General features: G+C 42.4%; 1 pseudogene; it reads right to left on the bottom strand.

The window, feature by feature from the left end:
• Positions 1 to 3,325: 3,325 nt before the first annotated feature.
• LOC101432861 (mitochondrial genome maintenance exonuclease 1-like) lies at positions 3,326 to 6,567 on the bottom strand (annotated as a pseudogene).
• Positions 6,568 to 6,958: the final 391 nt, after the last annotated feature.

Below are 6,958 nucleotides of genomic sequence, written 5' to 3'. Positions count from 1 at the left end.
TGATAAGAGCAGGAAAAGAAAACCGAGCATTGTGTGCATAAGGAAGTCATCAAGACTTACCTGACGCCTGTGAAGAGGACAGTATGAGTTGTCTTATTTTCATATAGGAAGCTAAGGCAGTTAAGCCAAGGATTGGTATATGTGATGTAAAACAGAATGCTGGGGAAGGAGGGAAAAATACCCAGGATGTTTCAGTTAACTCTGGAGAATGTTAATGTACAACCAGTAGTCCAATTTTTATTTTGCTTTATTGCTGCGTTGTGCTGTTAAGCCTTTTGGCGTGCATTTTTTCATCTGAACCAGTAGATGAATGTATTTATTCAGCTAACCCATTTTGCTTTTTAGTGTCACCTGCAATTCCATTCAGCAAACAGTGCGAGTATCTAAATAAAGACTTGTACTAGTTGCTATTAAGGATACAAGGACAAATAACACAAGGTTCCTGTTGATCACATTTATAAAATCAAATACATGTATAAATAACTCTAATATGCAAGTCAGAGTATGGTAAATCCTGTGAGAGGTACCTTTTGCATATTTTGGGGTTATCTAAATCTGACCCAAAGAATGACATGTGAACTTCATCCTTTCCTGGTTTGACTTCTTCCTGCCATTCCATATTTAATTGCTTACCAAATGTCAACTAGCCTAACTTGCCAGTTCCCTAATTTTGGAATAGGTAACTGGATAATAAACTAACCAGCCTAGTGGGAGGGCTGACTTCTTTAACTGATGTCTAACATCCTAAAAGCAAATGAATTACTTCCAGTGCAGCTCTGGGCTTTGCCCATTATGGATAGGGACTTAGCTCCTTGCTTTAATAGTGGGTATGGTTGCACATTAGAATCACCTAAGGATATTTTTAAATTGCAGAGTCCCTTAGACTTTCTGAATAAGAATACAGTCATTTTTGTTACAGTGCTTGCTTTGAAAATGTGAATTTTTAAACTTTTTAAAAAATTTTGAAAATAAAATACTCCATACAGAGAACTCCAACATATCCCCCAATACCCAGATCTAGCAATTTTAACATTTTTCCACCTTTCCCATATCATTTTGTATCTAGCTACCTATCTCTATATCTATCAACTATCTATACATTTATATATCATTATCTATCATCTATCTTCTAAAAATGTGAGAGCAGGTTGCACATATCACACTCCTTGAACACATAATACTTCCATAAACATTTCCTGTGGGCAACAATATTCACTTAGGTAATCAGCTTAAGTGCAGTGATCAAGAAAGTTAACATTGATATAAATCTTACATTCTATATTCTAATTTTTTTTTATGTCCCAATAATGTCCATTTGAGCCTTTTCTCCACTATTCTTAGATCCTTTCCAATATCCTGCATTGCATTTAATTGCCCTTATCTCTTCAGTTTCTCTTTTACTTCTTTTGAAATTGTGGACACATATATATACATTTTCCTAGTCCAGCCCCTCATATGATTCAGTGGGTTAATCATATTCACATTGTTGCAGTACCTTTATCACCACCCATTACTAGAACTTTCCTTTCACTCCAAACAGAAACCCTGCACTCATTTCCCATGAACTCCTCATGGTCCCTGCCCCCACCCTTGGTAATCTGTACTTTACTTTCTGTGTCTGTGAATTTGCATATTCTCTGAAATATTCTTTGTGGTTTCCATTGGGCTTACATTTAACAGCCTGAGCCTATGATAGTCTTGTTTGCTTTGATATCAACTTAACTTTGGTAACATGTTCCTTACTCCTTTGTCTCCTCCCACCTTTCTGTAGTTCTTTTCACAGATTGTATAATGTATGTACATTATGAATCATAAACCATTGATTTATCATAACATTTTATGCATTTTCCTTTTAGATGCTGCAGGAATAAAATATACAGGTGCAAATAAAAAATACAATAGTATTGGTATTTGTATTTACCCATGTCATTCTCTTTACTAGAGATCTTAATTTTTTCACACAGCTTTAGTCAGTTGTCTAGTGTCCTTTGCTTTCAATCTGCAGAACTTATTTTAGCATTTCCTATAAGCCCTTCTAAGCCGTGATGAAGGCCCTTGGCTTTTGTTTATCTGGGAATGTCTTACTCCCATATATACACTCTTACCTTCTATTTTATTTCTTATAAATAATGGCCAATAGCAGCCTACTGTTTTAAGACAATAACTTAAATGCCAACAAATATTCTGGGGAACCCCCCCCTACTCTCCCTTAGACTATAGTGGACATTTATTTATTTTTAAAATTTATTTTATTGTCTTGAGCTATCACTCTTCTTGTCATGTACTCTCCGGATCGATGTCCAGCAGCCTCCTGCTTTGTGGGTTCCCAAACAGCTCACTCAGGTGGGATTTTGTCCCTATTCAGCCATTTTTTTGGAAGAGCAATGATATGAGTGCTCTTACTTTGATGCCATCTTGCCCCGCCCTTCAGTGGGCATTTATTTATGTTTCTGAACCCAATGACAATAATGATTATTACCTATCAAGCACACTCAAAGTCAAGAGATTTTATTATTATTCTCTCATAGCTGAAAAATTCCACAAACAATATGTTTTTCTCTATGCACATGACCCACTGACTTGCAGTGGCATACAGCCGCTAAACATCTGCAATTATGAGTCTTCAACTGGGGTCTTCCTACCTTGGGGGTCATGTGGTGGAATGCCAAGAGGCATTGCCAGCAATGTGGTGAATGTGCTCCATCTTCCCAGGCAGCAATGTTTCTCTGATGCTAAGTAACCATTTTTTTATTTTTCGAAAATTTTAAGTGGAAGCTTTTTCCCCCAAATGAAATATATACAAGGCCCCAATATCTAAAAAAAGTTCTAAAGAAACTGCACTGGCAGTAGTAAGTAGTACTTGGCTAATTCTCCTGTATGCACACTTTAAGGCTGTGTGTTGCCTCCCTTCCACCATGGTGGGCACCCAGGGTGAGAAGCACGGAACTCCATGTGCTGGGCACACCTTGCCGCACTGCCTTTCATTCTCTAATTTTGAGACTGGGCATCCTGCCCGGGACACAGAATGGTCGACAGGGCAGTCTGGGAGTCACCAGGACTGTGTCCATCCTGCTTGCTCTGTTTTCAGGGAAATAATAGTTGGGGTAGCAGACTTGGTATTTTATGTGCTTGAAGTCCAGCTCTTTAAACTTTTCTGGCTTTTCAGTCATTTTGGTTACAATAAATTTCAACAACCTGATACTTCTGCCTGTGTTAACATAGCTCTCAGATCCCATGGCACCTCCATTTTTAGATCATAGTAAAGAGCAAAATATCTTCCCCAAAGGTGTGAAAGTATGGAAAATTCTAAACAGACTCCAGCCTCCTACTCTGGTTTCTGAATACTTTGGTTCTTTTCCTTTTTCTATGTTCTTCTTGTCAAAGGAGCTACTTGGGCCAGTACAAAGAGCAGAGCTCTGTGTTCATGAGATGTGTATGGGCAGGGGATCCATCTTTGTAGGCCACCATGATTAAGCCACACGGGACCTGAAAGTTATAGTTGGCATCATGACTTACGGCCCCAATGTATGCTACAACTTGCAGTAGGTTGTCAATTACATTTCAGGTAAAAGGCTTTGGTTTTTCTGATGTCTTCTGATCGATCACACACAGCTTGCCCTGATACTCAACCAACACAGTTCAGCAGTTATACACACTTTAGGGTCTCATGCTGAACAGCACTTTAAAGAGCTCACATGCCACTGACATCTTTCAGAATATACTGGACACTTTCAATGTAGCCAGATTCGAGGATGTGTTCATCTCTCTTTTAAGTTTCCCTGGGGTGAGAAAGTATGCTTTCCAAAGCTTCATGGAACAGGTTCCCTTGTAGAAATGTGTTTGAAGCATATTTGTAAAGCCGTCTTCCTCCAGTTCCAGAATCATCTGCTGCTTCTACCTCTCCAAATAGATCTGTTGTGGCATTACTGTCTGTTGAAGGACCTAGTGTCACATTCCTTTTCAAAGGGATTTTCAAAGAATTGAAGGATTGCTTGCATTTGATGTTATACTTATTCCTGGATTGAAGAGAGGGAGCCAGTTTTATGGAAATCTTGCTTGATCATCTTGCTTTGGGGGCTTACACTTATGCATAGGCCCATAGAATAAAGCATCTTCCGTGAATAGTAATTATTGGATCTGAGCATGGCTTCTGAATGACAAGACAGACTGTACTAAACCAGAGTATTTATTTTGGTCCACTTCTCAAGAGTTCACTTTTTTCTTCTGGTCATGTGAGTAAGAGGAAATAGAGAAACCTAGACAGTGTGCTGGTTCTACTGAAAACCCCTTTGAACTTCTGAGCTGCCTACAAATGGTCCGAAAAGCCTTCATTTTTATACATTTAAGAAATATATACTTTCAAATTTTTTTAGAGATACTTAGATTACATCAATGGTACATACAAAATATAGGGGATTCCTATATGCTCTACCCCTCCTACATTAACAACATCCTTTATTAGTGTGGTACATTTGTTATAATTGATGAACACATTTTGGAGCATTGCTACTAAACATGGATTATATTTTACACTGTAGTTTACACTCTCTCTCATACAATTTTGTAAGTTATGGCAAGATATAAAATGGCCTGTATCTGTTATTGCAATGCCATTCATGACAATTCCCAAGTCCTTAAAATGCCCCTGTATTACGCCTGTTTTTCCCTCTCCCTCCCCTCAGAACCTCTAGTGTCCACTGTCTCCACATCAATGATAGAAGGATCTCATTGACTACCAAAGTAAATATTGCCTCAAATAGTGGGCTCCTGAGGGTTCTAGAGACATTCAGACACTACAGGCAGGGCAGACAGCTCAGGAGTTTGGTGCCCTGCCAGTGGGCCCTACTTTTGCATTTATATTCCCCAGTGTGCCCAAGTTGGGCTCAGTTGTGGTTTCCCTAAACTTGGCTCTTCTGCCCCTTCTAGCTGAACCTATAGTTAGTGCTAGAGTTGATAGGTATACGTCCAAGAGAATTAAATCTTTGGGCTGTCCATATACCAGTTGGGCCCTGACTCTCAACAGAGTTGCAACACCTACTCTCCAGTTCATTGGATTCACCCAGGACACTAACAAGGAAATGATGATGGACAACCACCATTCCAAGGAACAGAGAGAGTCTGCAACTGCAAGTAAGATGGTCCCATCCATCTGCCCCATGAGATTTAAGCCCTCTCTCAATTAGAGTGGGGTGGGCATCACCATCCCAGAATCCTCAGGATTCTGGAATGAATGATGGACTAGAGTAGACTTACTGTTATTCTACTATAGACTTACCGTGACTCTAATAGTGGAAGAACTTTTATCATTTACACATATTTTTTTATGGTAACTTCCCTTCAGTCTATTTGCAACATTGAGGATCTTTTATTTTTTGGCTTCCTTAGAAGATACCAGACAGCAATGCAATGCCTGCTTAATTCCCTGGCACAAGAAACCCTTTGGGAACCACACTTTCATGGGTCTTGCACTTTCAAATAGCTTCTCTCTTATATATGAAACAGGTTTTTGCCAGATACAGAATTCTTGGTTGGAAATTTTTTTTTTTGCTTTTAGCACTTTAAATATGTCTTTCCATTGTCTTCTTGCCTCCATGTTTTTGATGAAAAGGATATAATCTTACAGAGGCTCCCTCTTATGTTACATGTTGCTTCTCTCTTGTGGCTTTCAGAATTCTTTTTCTCATTTTTTATTTATCAGAGAAGTCATAGGTTTACAGAACATAAAATACAGGGTTCCATATACCAGCCCACTGCCAACACCTTGCATTGGTGTGGAATATTTGTTACAATTTGTTACTGCCTCCCTCCACCCTTCCTCCCCGCTGCTATTATCTCCCCCTTCCAGCCAGTGCTATCTTCCCCGCCAGTCCCGACCACAGTACCAACTGATAATCTGCCTTCTCCCTTAGCTACCGCTTACCTCATAGTCATCCGCCTGCTTGCGTAGCTAACCCGCCATAGCTCTAACCCCTCTCTGCACCCAACCCTATAAAGCCAAGTGTACTTCCGCAATAAAGCAGACCTGTTCCTGCGCTCAGGCGGTCTCCGTGGTTCTTTCCTAACCGCGCGTCCCCCACGCCTGGAGAACTCCGGCACTCCTTCCTGGAGTGCCCCCGCCGGCGGTTTTGCAGGAGCAAGCCCCCCCGATCCTTGGGTCTGAGCGAGGTCGCAACCCTCCGGCTCAGCGACAAAGGCGCCCAACGTGGGGCAAGCTCCTCCCCTGGCCCCTCTCTGCTGCTGCTGTGAATCAGATGGCTCATCCTCTTCTCCAGGTAGGGACCCCTCGCCGTCGTCCTGTTTCTATTTAAACATGGGCGCCTCTCTATCTACGCGTCAGGCGCCACAAGTCAGGGCCCTCGCTGCCCTGCTCGATACCAATGGAGTCCACGTTTCCCTGTGGCAACTCCAAAAATACTGGGACCTTCTGCTCCCCTTTAATCCGTGGCTCGCCACTTGCCAACTCTGGAGCCCGGACACGTACTCGCGACTCATAGATCGAGTCGCCTCTGCAATGGAACATGAAAAACGCTCCTTCCCGCCAGGCCTCTTACCCATTCTCGTCGCCATCCGTGCCTGTCTCCTCGGTGCCCCATCCGAGACTATTCATGAGGCTTCTCCCAAGCAGCCTCTAGACTGTGATCCCAATGAGTCCGCCGACACTGACTCTCTGTCTGACCAACTTGCGGCCGCCCTCGAGCGTGAGCCCCCCCGTCCGAGCTCCCCGCAGCACACCAAGGCCGCTCCTGTGGCTCCCCAAGATGGCGAACTTCCGCCTTCTTCCTCCACCTCTGTCCAAAATGGCGCGCATCCGGCTTCTTCTTCGTCAGTTTCCCGCCTCTACCCTCCTCTTCCTGCCTGGTCCACATCCGGTTCCGCCCTGGAAATTGCAGGGCCGCCATCTTCCGCTAAACCGGAAGCTTCCCCCGCGCCATTTTGTTCACAACTGGATGCAACTGCT

This window comes from Dasypus novemcinctus, chromosome 16, assembly GCF_030445035.2.
Source record: "Dasypus novemcinctus isolate mDasNov1 chromosome 16, mDasNov1.1.hap2, whole genome shotgun sequence".
Taxonomy (NCBI): domain Eukaryota; kingdom Metazoa; phylum Chordata; class Mammalia; order Cingulata; family Dasypodidae; genus Dasypus; species Dasypus novemcinctus.
Note: the sequence above shows the minus strand (reverse complement) of the source record. Positions and strands in the feature narration are given on the sequence as shown.